The 16983-nt window shown below is 28.7% G+C and overlaps 1 protein-coding gene across 2 annotated transcripts in view; it reads right to left on the bottom strand.

The window, feature by feature from the left end:
• LOC129910226 (probable G-protein coupled receptor B0563.6) overlaps positions 1 to 13608 on the bottom strand; it is a 40684-nt gene extending 27076 nt beyond the window's left edge. Inside the window, exons 1-2 of one of the 2 annotated variants that reach the window (XM_055987509.1) lie at positions 13475 to 13608; positions 12890 to 13417 (exon numbers count right to left, since the gene is read on the bottom strand). The gene's annotated coding sequence lies outside the window, so the exon portion shown is untranslated. Of the gene's footprint in view, positions 1 to 12889 lie in introns of both variants that reach the window. The other variant, XM_055987510.1, reaches the window with a different exon arrangement.
• Positions 13609 to 16983: the final 3375 nt, after the last annotated feature.

The following is a 16983-nucleotide window of genomic DNA, read 5'->3' on the forward strand; positions in this document are numbered from 1 at the left end:
TTTACCCCCAGAATACGTTGTTTACATTTACCCATTATGAAAAATATTCTGGGGTAAATGTAAACACATGCAAATCGACATAAATGTCCTGTATTTTAAAATTTGTTTGTTTCACATAGAATCTACATCAAAATTAAAAACTAAAAAGTATTTGCAAATTATACTGGCTTAATTGAATCTGCAAAAATATTAAATTTTTCTGAAAGACTAACGACTTATTTGGCACTTTAAAAAATTATCTTTCACGGAAAATACGCTCGTCGAATGAATGAGCTTGACGTATTAGTTAAAAGATACATGCGTCCGCGATTTGTAATTATGTATGCATCAAAGAGATTTAACTGAAGCTTGTTATGAGCCATGTTTTCATTTACCCCTGTTTACATTTACCCACATTGACCCTATTAAAAGTTGAATTAAATATTACAAAATTCATCTTTTAAAACAAAATTAAAATGTTAAAAAACAGCTCTCATAATTTTGTTTAAAAAAGTAGTTTTTTTTAAAGTTATTAACAGTAGTAACAGTATCTAATAAATTCTTGATTTCTGGATTCCTTTGGAAACGACTTAAAGGATTTCAACGTCCTATAAAATCGTTTAAAAAATCTTGATGTCAAAATTAGGAATAATTATGAAAACTCATTTTATTATTATTTTTTTTTTTTTTGAAAAACCAATGTTTATAAAACGAAGCAACGAATTTTTTACCTGTCCCGGATTTCGCTCCTAGAAATGTGGTCACCGTAACTATAGGGCAAGTTTAGGATTCGTAAAAAATCGAACTCGAGATAACAATTTTATGCCAACAAAGTGGGTCCGGCAATTCTGTCTGTCTGTCTGTGTGTGTGTCTGTTTCTATCTGGAGCTGAAGCCTAAACGAGTGAAGTGATTTTCTTCAAACTTGGTAGTTAGCAGTTTTGGGTGATTCCCTAGAGGGGAAATTGAAATTTTATTTTTATCACCAAAACTAACGGTACCTGCCATATAACGGAAATACAAAAGTTAATTTTTTTCAAAAACGGCTCTAACGATATTGATTTAAATTTTTGTGTGTAGTATTAAACATAAATGCCAACTTTTGAAATAAAAAAAATATTTTATGTACAGTTATAAACGGTACCTGCCATAGAACGTTTTTTTTTTTGGTTTCTAAATATCTCGTTCAAGACTCACCTGATTTCAACGAAATTTCTTACACAAAAGCGTTAAAGTAGAAATAATATTAAAATTAAAGAAAACTTTCAAAAAACAATTTTTTGGATTTTTAAAAAATATTTCGGGTTCACGAAAAATTTTGAAATTTCGTTTTTTTGTGTAAATTAATTATTTCTTCAAAATGGCATACCAACTTTTTTTTTGAAAATGTTAGAAAATTTTTATATACCTATAAAAAATTATTTTTTTAAAAAACGACTCCAACGATTTTCGAATTTTTTTTCTAAAAATACATTTTTATACAAGAAATAAAATGGCATACTTCGTTTTTTGTATAAGATCATTTAAAACGGTGTTTTATTAATAATTATAAAAACAGATTTTATTATTTTTCACTACTTATGAAATTTCTTCAAAATATTAAATTTTAAATTTCTTGAATAAAACGCTTGAACATTAGAGTTACTTTAAGCATAAGAGCAAGTTCGTGCGACCCCAGTCATGGATGCCTCCCAAAAATTCTTTTAAGTGTAGATTTAATTGTATAAAAAATTTAGATGTCAAATTTTATGATCTTTTCTATTAAATTTATTTCAAAAAGGTATTTTTAATATTTTTCCCGTTACAAGGAAAAATATGACTTAAGATAGTTTTGCTTTTCTATAAATTGTACGTTATATTAATTTCCAAAATCTTAAGTTGACATAAGATGATTTGCCTTTTCACACGCTTTCATAATTTTCTAAAATATTTTATCTTATGTCAACTTAAGGATGACTTTTTGTTTCTGCTTGCACGCACGAAAATACCTTAAGTCAACATAAGATAATTTAAAATTTCACAATAATAAAAAAAAGTCTTAACCCAATATAATCTTAAGTCTACTTAAGGTTTTTAATATGTGTTTTTTGAACATAAGATCAAATTGTTTTTGTGCATAAAAAAGCAAAGGGGTGAGATAGAAGGGTTGGGTACGATTGACCACATTTTAAAATCTCGTTTTTAAAATCTCGCATCTTAAAATCTCGCATTATGAAATCTCTTATATCGAAATCTCGCAATTACAAAATCTCGCTTAACGAAAGCTCGCAACATTAAAATATCGCAAACTTAAATCTCGCAATTTAAAATCTCGCATTGAAATAAAATATTTATTAATTCGCGGGCGCGAATCTGATATTACCTATGCATAATCTACTTGCTTACTACTTTAAATTGTAATCATTGTATTAAACCTATCAACAAAAACATAGGTAACTGTTGTTTCTAAGAGCGAGAAAAACAAAATTGTATTTTTCTACATCTAAAAAGATGCCGTTATTTACATTTTAAACAGTCAGTAAGTTGGCATCACTCTCTACAGCTGTAATGTAAATTTATTGTCGAGAGTTTAGTTCTATGGAAAATTTAAGCTGCAGCAATCGAGATCCAATAGAAATGCTAAACGAAGGAATAAAACCGTTATTCGCAATACATCTTTACAAAATACATATAAAAAAAGACTTCAACTGTCAAAAATTGATTACTTGCAAAGCATAGCTCAAAAACCTCTCTTTATCTTAAAATTATTGTTTTTGTATGGAATTATGTATATTATCTTTACTTTTTGTTTGTAACTATTGAAGTAATTTATTTTTCAATTAAATGACTTTCCTGGGAATTTATTGTGTTTTGTTTTTGTTATTTTTTGTTGTTTATTTATAAGAAAAAGATAGAAAAGGTAAAAGTTTGTTATATGCATATTAGACTTCTATTTCATAGTGTTCAAGATCAACTTTGTTGTGCGTGAAATTTTTAAAAATGCGAGATTTCGTTATAAGAGATTTTAGTTTGCGATCAATCGTACCGCTCCCAGATAGAAAGATGCCGATTAGTCAGAATTGTAGGCCATTTGGATGGCACTGAGGTTCAACAAAAAAACGCGAAACATCTTAAGTCGACTTAAGATACTTAACCTTTTCAGTCGAGATATAATTGTTATTTGAATTCAGAAAAGGAAATTTAAATATGTATTCGAGTTTAGAAAAAAAAAAATTAAAATGTGTTTCATTTTAAAAGAACCTTTTTAATAGAAGTTTTTGAACAAAAAAAAAAAAAAATACGGCAACATCATATATATAATTACCGACGTTAAAAAAAAAAGATCTTCAAAATCAGAGCTGTTCGGCCGGATTCCCTAATATATTGCTTTATTCACTCCACTTAAGGATAATTTATACAATGCCATCTAATACATTTTCTGAAGAAACATACAACGTCATTTAAATTCTTTTCACAATAATCAATATGTTTTCAAAATATTGATTTTTCAAAAACAAAATTGATTTTTTATTTCAAAAAAATTCAAAAATTATTTTTTTTTTCTTTATTATGACACTATTTTGTCACTATGGATGGGACCACAAACCTCCCATTTGACTGCTTCACATTACAACTCCACATGCTAAGTTCGCAATTAAAGTTACTAAAAATGTTTGTCCAAAAATATTCGTTAAAATCGGTTTCGTCTCTTACACAGAGAAAAATATGACCCGCTAAAAACTAACAGATTGCCATATTGTTTTACCGTCCATACATTTCATAAGGAAATCTTATTAAAATCAACGATTAATAAGGTTTTTTTAATGAGATTTCTTATTATTTTTATAGAGAAAATCTTATTAAAATTTGACTGAAAAGTTGATTTTTTTTGCAACTTAGCACTAGAACAAAAATCGCGATCAATAATTTCATGGCAGGTTGGTTCAGGTGGTAAGGTGGGCGACTAATGATTTGAAGTCTCCAGTTCGATTCCCAGCCTGGTCATCGTTTTTTTTATTTTTTTGCAGATTTTAAAACAATAAGGAAAACCCGATTGTTTTAATAAGGTTTCCTTCTTGGATGAAAACCATAGAGAAATCTTATTGTTTTTGTTCTATTTTATGTGGTCTATTTTTCTCTGTGTACGAAAAATTCTGGTATCAAGAAAACGGTTACCTAGGTACCATTAATAAGGGTTCAAAGCAGGATATTATTTGTCACAGTACATTAATTTTTATTATTTGCTCTTTTCGTAACTTTGTAAACAAAATTTTGAGGTTTTAATCAAAACCAACATTATGATGGTTGAGTCCGAAAAAGTGGGTCTCGCACGCCTTAACGCGTGGACGGATTTTCTTCAAACTTGGTACGTATTGTTATAGAATTGTGAAAGTTTTTTTTTTGTTTTTATATCTCACTAATAAAGTGTACCTCCCATACAAATTTTTCAAGTTATACCGAATATCTCGAAAACGGCTCAAACGATTTTAATTAAACTTTGCAGACGTAATATTTAAAGCAAAAAATAAAAATGCATATTTAATTTTTCTCAAAAAAGTCAAATAACAAAAATAAAAAATTTTTCATTTAACAAAACTTTGTCCTAATTGTCGGCTCTTCCCCAACATAAAAAAAAAATTTCTTTAAAATTTATATAGAGGCAGCTCTGTTTTGAACTGCAAGATCAAGTATATAGGGGAGAGTGGGGCCAAATGTAACACTTTTTTCTAAAATCGATGGTTCTCCTACAAATTTGAAAGTGGGTCAACCAGACCTTTTTTAAATTAAAGACCCATGTTTTAGCTTCAAGATCCATCATAAAAATTTAGCAAAACATAACGGTAATGTTGAAAAATAAAGCTTCCAAAAAAAAAAATCGTGTTGTTTCAACTTACCCCACATACGGGGCAAAGTGTAACACATACCGGGGTAGGTTGTACCAAGAACTAAAAATAAGAGAAAAATACCTTTATTTGTTTATATTTATTTATTTTTAATTAATAACAATAAAAACAAACCTCAGTCATGAAATTTTGGTGCAAATTTGTAAAAAGTGGAGCAAATCCAAGATTTCCAGAGAAAATTTGACAGTAGTCTTAAATAAAAGTTATAAGAATTCATAAATTGTTTTATAACCTTTATGAATTCAAGTGGTGGTTCAAAAATGTGTTTCCAATTTCAAAATAAATACAAATTCAATAACAAGCATTCATATTCAGGGTTGTTAATTATATTAGGTAAACAATTTTTCAGTATAGGTAGGTTTTTACATGGTACAACTTGCCCCGGAAAAATGTTACAACTAACCCCAGCATGAAATTTGGCACATAAAATCAATTTTAAAAAAAGCGAAACTGATATAGACATAACATATACACGCAATTTGAGCCAAAACACAGTTGCATATAACAAAAAAACACTTAGCACTCTATCTTTTTCGGGTTAAGAGGTAGACCAAAAATAAAATTAAAAAAAAAAGTTACAAACATGCATTTTTTGGGCACCACTAGTGTAACTTCTCACCCTGTCGTCTAATCTTCATCTGAAGAAAATGTGCCGGTAGATATGCAAAAATTGAGCCATTTTTCTCCTTTACGCGTTTCTTAATATTGAAAGGAACATCGCTTTTTTTAGCTGTTAATTCTTACCCCTGTTACATTTAGCCCCACTCTCCCCTATGTGCGACCCAGTCGTGCATTTTTTTTTATTTTGAAAGTTATATGGAAAGTTTTATGAAAAAGATAGACAAAAAGCTGGAATATGTTGGTGTAAAATTTCAATTTTGTTTCTTAAAAGGTTACGTATACGCCATACGATTTATGGGCTATTAGAACTCAGAATATTTTGGTTCACTATGTGTAGAGTCATTTGGGGTAAGATCGCGCAGTGGGTAAGAGCGCGCACTGCTTATTTCTCGAGTTGTGTCCAAAAAAAACTAAAACTGAAAATGAGGAAATCAGCGCTTAGTAAGACGTCAATAAGTGATAACCTTCGGGAGTGTGTGCTCAGCTCCATTTTATTTTAAAACAGGCTTGAAAAAATATGACTAAAAACAAAAAAAAAAAAAGTTGTGCGGGAAAAGTGTGTGGCGTCGGCGTGGGAGCATTATATACCGAAAGTAGCATATATTTTTGAATTGTGCCTATTTATATTTGATTTAAGTCAAAAATTTGTTAGACTTTCTTATATTTTATAATAAATTTGATAAATAGAAAAAAAAGTACCTTTGTGGGTAAAATCGCGCAGTCCTTTTGTGGGTAAGAGCGCGCACTTCTTCCCATATTAAACTTTTCTTTTTTCAACAAGACAGAGAAATGTCAAACTTGAATCTTGAGAAACGAAGGCTTTTATTCCTTAATTTCAAAAAAGAAAGGCAGTTTTCTTTTAATTTAATTAGAAATATTATTTTGTTTGTTTTATTTTGTAAATAAAGTTTAAGTTTTTGTATTTGAACTTAATTTGTTTTTTCTTTTATATTTTCATTAATTTTAGTGAAAACTTGGAAGTTTTGAAACAAAGTTTTGTTTAACTAAGTATAACATAAGTTTTTAGAAATTTAGTTCACGTAAACTGTCAAGATTCCTATTAAAACTATAAGCGCGCTCTTACCCAAGATTTTGCGCGATCTTACCCTGACTTTGGGGTAAGAGTGCGCACATTGACTTCATTTGGTTTTTGTTTATAATCATATGAAATATTTAAACTAAAAAACTTTTTTTTTGTGTTTTCTTGTTCCCAAAATATAAGTTTATCAAACGTAAAAAACTTTATTCTGATATCTCTTATAGAATCTTCACAATTTTGCCTTAAAGTGAAAAGTGCGCGCACTTACCCCAACTGACTCTACGGATATTTAGGTACTTTAAAATATGATTAGGTAAAGCAATTCTTATTTAAATTTTTCAAAAATTCTTTAAATTCCGGCAACATGAGGACTTGAATCTGAAGGTCATCAACCTTAACAAAAATAAAATTATCATGCTTTCATCTTGAGAATTATAAAATTCTATCATAATATTATTCAACAAAAATATTTATCTGAATCTCTATGCTTTAATTCGAAAATAAAAGGAAACTCAAAAGAAATTCCAAGGGAAATATTTTTCTTTTATTTTATTTTGCACGTAAAAGAAAATATATATATATTTACAACATTAGATTACTATAAGCTTCATATAATCAGCAATAAAAGCAAGCAATAAACAGTAATCCATTTGAAGCCTTACTAATTTGATTAACATATCAACTCAAACAATCTTTTCGACCAAAACACACAAAAATGCGAACGGTTATAATTAAATTTTATTGGACTCATTTGTTTATAGAATAGAGGTCAACATTTTTATACCTTATACACGCATTTATAGTTTTTGTATGTATAATTAGTGAACGTAATAATTTACTCAGGTCATTCCACCCTCTGAGATGTCTAGACAAGACAGATACCCTTAGCTGAGTATTTTCTACTTTTTTTTATTAGCATGCAGATATATCTGTATGGAATTTAGAGAAACACTTTTACGAGTAGTTAGGTACTCTGTTGATGGATCAACCTGTCGGCAGGGATGGGACTTTGCTGCAATAGCAGTAGATCTACTGCATTTTCTTCAAGAAACAAATCTACTGCCTTTAAATAAAATCTACTGCACTTTTTGTATTACAAAAAAAAAAAAATTATCAGCCTATTGTGAGTTTCATGTAAACAAGATTTCACCCGAAAAAAATTAACTTTACTTTTATTTGTATTATGAGTTCCGTGAGGAAAGCTGTACAAACCAGAAAGCATAACAAACCAGAATATACAAATATCAACAAAATGAAAAACAAAAATTGTATTTGGCCATATTTTAAAAAGGCTATTTTTAGCTAAAAGATTTTTCAAAATCGGCTCCTTGCCTCTTAAATATTCTAGCAGCACTCTGCGAGGTAGTTGACAGGTCTCTTCTGACTTAAAATTTAGTGGCGAACAAAAATCTAGTTCTGCCGTTTTTAAAATTCCATGAGAACAAAAATGTTTCGTTTGGAAAATTTCCACGTGAATCTCATGTAAAAATATTATCAGCAAATTATTTGTTTGATCGTTATTTTGAATGCAGTCAATCTCATTTTAATACTTAACGTGTGTTTTTATGTATAATTAACACAAAAATGCATACATTTATTTCTAAAAAGAAATGAATGTTTAGTTTTTGTTATTTTTTAAGGAAATACAAAAATATGAAAATCTACTGCGATAAAAATGAATCTACTGCGTTATTTGTTCAAATCTACTCCGGCATTTGTTTCAAAAAGTCCCATCCCTGCCTGTCGGTCGACACTTTATAGGGGTGATGTTTTTTTTAAACATCATCGCCCTAGGATACATTGGGGAATGTAGGTAGTATCCACCTGCATTCTCAGTTTGTCAATCAATTTTCTTTTTTTACTCTTACCTTTTCAGTAGTGGTGTTTTTATGTCTGCACGTAATTTTTTTTTTTTTTTACAAAAAAAGAAAGGTCTGATAAGGAGCAGGAAAAAAACGATTAAATGAATTGACTATAAAACCTGAACAACATCGAAACACAAAAGCATACAAAGTTCAAAAAAGAAAAAAAGTAGAAAACATAAAAACACATTTATATTGATGTGTCAAAAATTAAAAGTATTTTTCCACTTTGTGTTTTGATGAAGTTCAGACTTTTAACTTCATAATTCTTAAATTTACGTACGTACATTAAAGATTTTTTGTAATATGAAATAAAAATCCTTCAGCTTCAAAAAAAAATATTCACAAAATATTTTGCATTTTTAGAAAAAAAAAAAAAATTGAAAATCTTATGACCATTTTTTTTTTTTTCAATAAATAAAATGTTTTATTGATTATTATTTAAAATAAATAAAAATGGTAAATGGTACCATTTATTACTAAACACCTAAAACAAAAATTTCCAAAAAGAATTTAAATATTGTTGTTTTTTTAAACGTTTAGTTTTTTTTTTTTTTCAAAATTAGTTTTTAACACAGGTAAATTAATTTTTTACCGACTTCCAAAAAGGAGTACCTATTTTATTTTTTTTTTTATGTTTGTTACCGCATAAATTTGGACTGAGTGAACCAATTTTGATAATTCTTTTTGTATTGGAAAGCTGGTGGCTGCAGTGTGGTCCCATTTCAATTTCGTTCATTTTTAGCCATAGGAACTATTTTAAAAACCATAAAACCCAGTTTTGATCCATGGATGTCGGTTTTGTTTTTTTGCTAAAAATGATTATGTTAAAACCAAATTAATACTTCAGGAAATAAAACCCCTTCCAAAAATATCAAGTTTTAAGTGATTTGAGCTATTCGTAAGTAGTTCACAAACTTCTTTCTTTTTGTTCCATACCCACCAGCTGCAGGCATGGCATTTTGTTCGAATTTTTTTTTTTTTTTCAGAAAGAAGTCGGCGAAGAAAGGGTCATAAAAAGTATTTATAAGCAACACAAGAAATCCCTGATCCCGATCGGCTAGAAAATGAAAGAGTTTGTTGGTCGCGGATAAAAAAAAATGTTTTAAGAAAAAAGTGTTAAAGGATTTGATCGTAAAAGTCTTGAGTCTGCGATTCCTGGACCGTAATTACAAAAACTCTTTGGTGCATAATTTTTGAATAGTTTATGGGAGAGATCTAGCCAATAAAATAATAGTAAAGAAAATCACAGTGTAGTAATACTTCTGAAGAAAACTTTTTTGAAAAAATCATTTACAATTCTATATGTGTATATAAATACGGCCTCCATGTTAGTAAAGTATAGGCACCAAGAACCTGAAGGCTATATTTAAGGCGAAGGTTGCCATATTTAGTATTTTGTTAATATTTTAAAAACTACAGAAAAAAAATAGAGTAAATTTAAATTTTGTTATTTTTAAGGAATTTCATAAGTAGTGTAAAAAAAATAAAATCTGTTTTTATAATTAATTAAACACTGATTTAAAGGAACTTTTACACGAAACCAAGTATGCAGTTCGATTTCTTGCATAGAAATTAATTTTTGTACCTAAAAACAATTTCAGAAAATAATTTTTTATGTAGGTATACAAATTTTATAACCTTTTTACAAAAAAAAAGTTTGTATGCCATTTTTAAGAAAATATTATTCAACACATAAAAACAAAATTTCGATAAAATTCATCGATCCGTTTTCCAAAAATCGATTTTTCAAAAACAAAATATTTTTTTTTAAATCCTACTATGATTGAAAAATTTTTTAAATTACATTTGTTTTAAAGTTTTTGCATACAAATTTTGGTTGAAATCTGTTTTGTTGTTTACGAGAAATTCATTAATAAAAAAAACTATTCTATGACGGGTACCATTAATAACGATGTAAAATATATTTTTTTTATTTCAAAAGTCGGCTCTTATGTGTAATACTAGACCTACACAAAAAAAATTTTAATCAAAATCGTAAGAGCTGTTTTTGAAATAAATTAACTTTTCTTTTTCTGTTATATCTGATATATCTATTGAGTTTGGTATTAACAGCATAAGTCCATTTCTTTCGAAAATGAGTTGAGTATGCAGAACTATTTAAAAAAAATCTATTTTCGTTTGGTCTTAACTTCATTTTTAAGTAAACTAGTTCCAAAGATATTCAATGGCCCTAAACACACTTAACTCCTTTTTCTAAAATTATGTTTGATTATAATGGCATAACTCCAACTTGTGCTGTTTTGACCAATCAAAAATGTTTATTTTTTTAAATAAGTGTTTGGTCAAAACAGCACAACTTCGTTCGAAAAATTAAAATTCTTAAAAAAAAATATTGGCACTAAGGACACAACTCGAAATAATCTTATTCTTGAACGGAAAATAGTTTGGTCAAAACAACATATCTCACTAAAAAACATATAAATGAGCTTAAAAATTATTTTTTCTTACTTTATTTGTGTAAATATTATGATTTAAAAAACAATTGCATCCCAATATACTTGCATTAAATAAAATTGGATTTGGGGGAATTTTTCAAACTTTAAAATGCATTTATCTCAAAACGACGATTTTGGACTTATGTTGTTAATACCAAACTCCATAGATATGACAGGTAGGTACCGTTAGTTTTGGCCCTAAAAAAATTTCTATTTGTCCTCTAGAGAATCACAAAAAACTGTTAACTACCAGGTTTGAAGAAAATAGCTCCAGTAGTTTAGGCTGTTGCTCGAGGTTAATACAGACGGACAGACAGACAGACAAACAAATTGCCGGACCCATTTTTTTTGGCATTCTCCATCATCGTAATGTCATGTAAAATTGTTATGTCGAGTTCGATTTTTTTGTATGAGAACAAAAAAATAATGAAATAATATCTGCATTTTTATTTTGCAATCTTATATTACAACAACAGAAAATAATGTGTTTGGAATAAATTCAGCCAAATTATTGAGACACTTCGTATAATACAGAAATGATCCTCATCCTGATAGAAACAAGCCGAATACCAAAAAAAAACTATATGAAAAAAAAAAGAAAATTTGTGTTCAATTGCGTCGATTCAATTCAGGGAACCTTGAATTTTGTGAAATAAAAAAATAACAGGATGATGATAATGTCTCTCATATAACTTAAACAAAATTTAACGTTAAAAACATTTTCTTTGGTTTTTCTTTTATTTTTATATAAAACTCAAACATAACATCTACTTTAAACAACTTAAACTTTACAAAAAAATAAGGAGCCAACTTTTAAATTCTTTGAAATTTTTCAGAATTATTTACCTTTCCCAGGCACTTAAGATGTGTAGTTACCCACACAATATCACGTATCCCTACACCAATTTTGGTCTTAAATTTCGTCTTTTGATCATTTTATATGATATGGCGTCATGAAACCATAAAAAAGTCAAACAACTTTTATCACAAACAATCCAAGAAAAACTTTTTTAATATAAAAAAAATAATAAAACTCGTTTAACTTCTCCTAAATAAGTTAACATGAAATTTTCCTAATCCTTACTAACCAAAAATCCTCTTACATAGTCAACAAACTTTTCTACCACAATTAAGTACTTATAACCAAAAATGTTTCCACCACTTTATTATTTTATTATCTTTAGCTCCTACACACCCTACCAACAAATTACAATATAATGTCCTTGTTTATCAAAGAATTAATGAAATGATTTCCAAAAAAAAAAACCACGCACTTTCAATAACCGTATACTATCTCCATAGTACCCAATAGCACCCAATAAACTTTATATGATTAAATAAATAGCTTTTTCCCAGAGATAATAATAATTTCCATTAATCATCTCAAGGGCTATCCATATCCATACTTTTATCCATCCACTCAATTATCGTGACAAATAGAGTTCTGTGGTGAGCTTGTTATAAAATAAAAATACAAATACCAAAAAAAAAAAAAAACGAAAACAAAAGAAATATCCCACCCACTCATACACACACGGAACAAAAGAGGCTTATATCGTCAATAACTTTTCAACAAGTAAAAGGAAGTATTTTTTTTTTATTTTTGTTTATGTGCGATATTAACATATCATGGATGGAATAAAGGATGGCCGTCGTTTGTTTCTGTCACAGAGAGTCCTTGTAACTTCTCCATTCTTCCATATGGTAAAAACGAAACATTTATTCTCTTGTATTTTGTTTTTTTTTTTTTTATTAAGGAATTCCGACACGTATTTTATATCGAAAAAAGGATATCTACCTACTTAAAATATAAAACAGCTGAGATCGAGATGATGAGATATCTCAAGACTTTTGATTCTCAAGGATGTTTTATTTATTTATCTTTTTTTCTTCAAAACCCTCCTCAAACTGCAACCAATTCATGCCCACAAAAACTTGTAAAGCCTCAAAAACTTTTGTCGAACAAATTCTCATCACATTCGAAAAGAAAAAGGAAACAAAAAAAAAGCGCTAAGAAGAAAAATTAGGTACAATCAAGTAAACGTACCAAAACTTGTCTAAAAGGATGCGACGACGACGATGATGACGACTTCCCCGGAAATGCTCGTGTGTTTTTAATCCATCTTTGACCCAATTTCCCAGGATATATCCTTTTTTTTTTTTATTCGTTTTTCGTTTTTAATCCAGCAATTGTTTTGTGGTATCCTGACGGGAAAAGTTTTTTTTTTTTCACAAACAAAAAAATTAAACACACACACAAAATCCGCACATTCACCCCCACCGAGTTGTAAGTACACACGCGTCGTCGTTTGGTATAGAGTCACTTAAGGAACTTGTGACAAAATTTAATTCCCAGTCGTCTCATCCTTGCTTGCCATCACCAAGCTTGACGCCCGCCGAAGGACACTCGCACTCACTCCATCATCATACGCACTAAAATCAGATTATACCCGTTTTGCTTGTTTTAATTACAAAACACTTTACACACAGCGATGAATTAATTCCCAAGAGAAAAGAGGAGTAGTTGATGTTTCACACTTAGAAATTAATCTTCCGAAACAAGATGGGACCTTGACTAGAAAGCAAGAAGAAGAAATAAGGATCTTTTATTTATTTTGTGTAGAAAAGGTACTTTAAAACACTTGTCACAAACTATGTTTGGAATGCTGCAAGGACTTCTCTAACGAAAAGGAAGAGAGGATAATTCGCGTCCGTTTTAGTTCGAATGAGAACTCTAACTGATTAGAAGCTGATGATGTTATCAGCCAACAGGCAGAAAGTAGCCTTCATTTGCAGAATTTTGTAACAAAAACTGGGGAAAGTTAAGGGTTTTAGCAGACTTGCTGAATGGTTATAGCGCATGTGTTAATTTCAATAGACCGCCAAAAATTATATTCATTCACTGCTGAATACGTTTTTAGAAAAAGAGGATGATGATAAAAAATTTCATTCAGCATTTCAAATGATGAAGAAGTTGTCCTTCAGACTTGGTTGGACTTTGGATATGGTTAAAGGAAAAGGTGGTTTATGAATTCTTCGTCGTTCGAAATTATATAGAGAGAAGGCAAAATATAGTAAGAGAGAGAGAAAGAGGAATGAGAGTGTGGATAACGACGCGTTAAATGCAAGGTCACTATCATCACCACCCATTTCTACTCCCCGTCCTGCATAAATGCAGGAATATAAAGGTGGTAGACACGTCATTTATGGTCTTTGTGTTTAACCTCTTTTGGCTCTCGATATCTATACTTTACTTGTAATACAGGGGGAAGACTGAAAATGGGCAGTCGAAAAATGTTTTATAGTGAAAGGATACAGACAATTAGACATTGTTCATTTGCGTGTAAATTCGTTTATTATATCCTTGAATGTGCGGCAGTAAAGTGGTGTGGGAGATGGGAAGGTAGGTAGAATGGATGATTCCTTGGAATTAAATTGAGAATATATATTAATGAGGTGTTGGAAATAATTGATGCTTTGGGCTTAAGATGGTTGGTGGTGAATGTTTGTAATTTATGCAATTTAAATCTCATTCAAATTTAATTGTGAGAGAGAGCATTTTCAAATGTTAATTTGTTTAGTGTTCTTGGATGGACAGTTACATAATGTGCGAATTTTAAATTGTTTAAGTCTTCCGGGTGTCTTCAATGAAATTAAAGTAATTTTTGACCTAATTGTCAAGATTATAATTTTTTTTACACATCCTTTAAGAAAGGAATTTAGAAGGAAAATTCTTTTCCAAGCTTTAAACAAAGAATTCTTGTTGGAAAAGAGATGGGTACCTTTTAATTTTTTTTTTTAATTTTGTACGGTTATGTGAAAACTACTATGAAAATAGAACATTTATTTAAATCCATTGAACAATGACCGAGAAAGCCGGAGATCAAAAATCAAAATACAGTCCGATATCGCTCAACAGAAATTATTTTTAAATTTTGTATGACTAATTTAACTTTAACGATTTTCAGAAAGGGTATTATTTGTTATTTATTACTCAAGAAAAAATAAATTTGCATTAAGATTTGTTCAAATAAAAAAGTTACACACAGTTGCCTTTATTTAATCACTGACTATATATAATGAAACAAATTGAGTTTTTGACCATTTTCTGATTGCAAAATTTTATATTACGAGTATAGTTGTAGAAATGAAATTTTACATGAGCGCGTCTGAGATCTCGGAATCCTTTATTTCAAAAACAAATAGTATTTAAAGTAGAATGCTCTTACGTAAAAGTTACTATTTTTTTGTTGAGCTACTAAAAAAGATTATGATATTTTTTCATTAACACAGATAAGAATAAATAAGTGAAAATTACCAACAACACTCTTTTTGAAAGCAGATAAAATATTTTGTTTTAGAGATTTTAGTGCAAATCAAAGTGTGAATTAAAGCCAGAAGTCGTTTAAAAAATGGGCCATACATAATAAGTTGCTAATTTTGTTGTCCTTTATTTTAAGAAGACGGGTATGTGTTTTTGAAAAAAAATCAACTTTTCATTTTGGTCTTCTGTTTGAGTCCTAAAAATAAAAATTTAATTTCCCCTCTCTACCGATTTCAAAATAAATTTTTATGTAAAAGCATTAAAATATACAATAATAAATATAAAATTCTACAAAAATTTCAAAGCACAAATTTTTGGATTTTTGAAAAACATTAAAACGTCTTTTTTTGAAAAATCAATTTTTTGAAAACGGGACGATTTTTTTTTATTTCATTCATCTTTATGTTTTTTTAATTTCCTTAAAAAGGGCATGCCAACTTTTTTTTGAAAATTGTAAGAAAGCTAGTAGTTTTAAATGTTTATAAAAAAATATTTTTTTTTTAAATAGCTTCAACGATTTTTCAAATTTGCTTCTAAAAGTTTCTTTTAATACAGGAAAACAAATGACATACTTGGTTTTATGGTGTTTAAATAATTATAAAAACAGATTTTATATTTTATTACGTTACTTGTGAATTTTCTTAAAAAAATCAAACTATGTAGGTATGAATAAATTTTTTCTATTTTTTTTTTATAAAAAGCTTTAACATTGGAGCTATTTTTACCATAAGAGCAAGTAGGTAAGTATGACTTTGCCAAAGAAGAGATTTTTTATTTCTAAGTTTTTCAAATAAAGTTTATACTAAAGCGTAAAGTAAACGTCATATCTGACAAATTAATGTTTTTGGATTTTTTAACTTGCTCTATAGGGAAAGTATTGCTTTAGTGTCAAAAATTAATTTGAGATTTTAATCAAATCCAACAACATTACCATGATGGAGAAGTCCGAAAAAGGAGGTCTCACACTTCCGTCCGTGCGTCCATCTGTATACATTTCCACCCGTTTAGGGGGTGGAATCAATGATTTTCTTCAAATTTGGTGCGGATGATTTTTATGGAATTCTCGCTTAGAAAGTGTCCCTACCATACAAATTTTTCAAGTTATAGCAAATTACTCAAAAACGGCTCTAACGATTTTGATTAAACTTTGCAGACGTAATATTCATAGCAATTCTAATAAAACTGCATTTTTATTTTTTTTTTCTCAAAAAAGTCAAATAACAAAATTTCTTTTTTTCATTTAAATTAAAAGTGCTTTGAACTGCAAGAGCAGGTACGTACGACCCACTCGTGCATTTTATTTTAAATACATATTTTATTTCGGGCAAGCATTTTTGAGGGTTACAAAGTGTTATTCAAAAATAAAAAAAAAAAATATTTTGTATCATTTATTATTAGATTTTTGTAACCAAAAAAAAAATTAATTGCACGACTGCTGGGGTCGCACGTACTTGCTCTTATGGTAAAAGTTACTCTAATGTTAAAGTTTTTCATTGAACAAAATAAGGGAAAATTTAAAATTTGATATTTTCACGGAATTTCGTTAGTGGTGCAAAAAATTAAAATCTGTTTTTATAAATAATTAAATGCCGTTTTAAATGATCTTTTACAAAAAACTAAGTATGCCATTTTATTTCTAGTATAAAAAGGAATTTTTAGAAAAAAATTTTCGAAAATCGTTAGAGCCGTTTTTTAAAAAATAATTTTGTATATATAAAAATTTTCTAACATTTTTCAAAAAAAAAGTTGATATGCAATTTTGAATAAATAATTAATTTACACATAAAAACAAAATTTCAAAATTTTTCACCAACTCG

Source organism: Episyrphus balteatus, chromosome 2 (assembly GCF_945859705.1).
Source record: "Episyrphus balteatus chromosome 2, idEpiBalt1.1, whole genome shotgun sequence".
NCBI lineage: Eukaryota > Metazoa > Arthropoda > Insecta > Diptera > Syrphidae > Episyrphus > Episyrphus balteatus.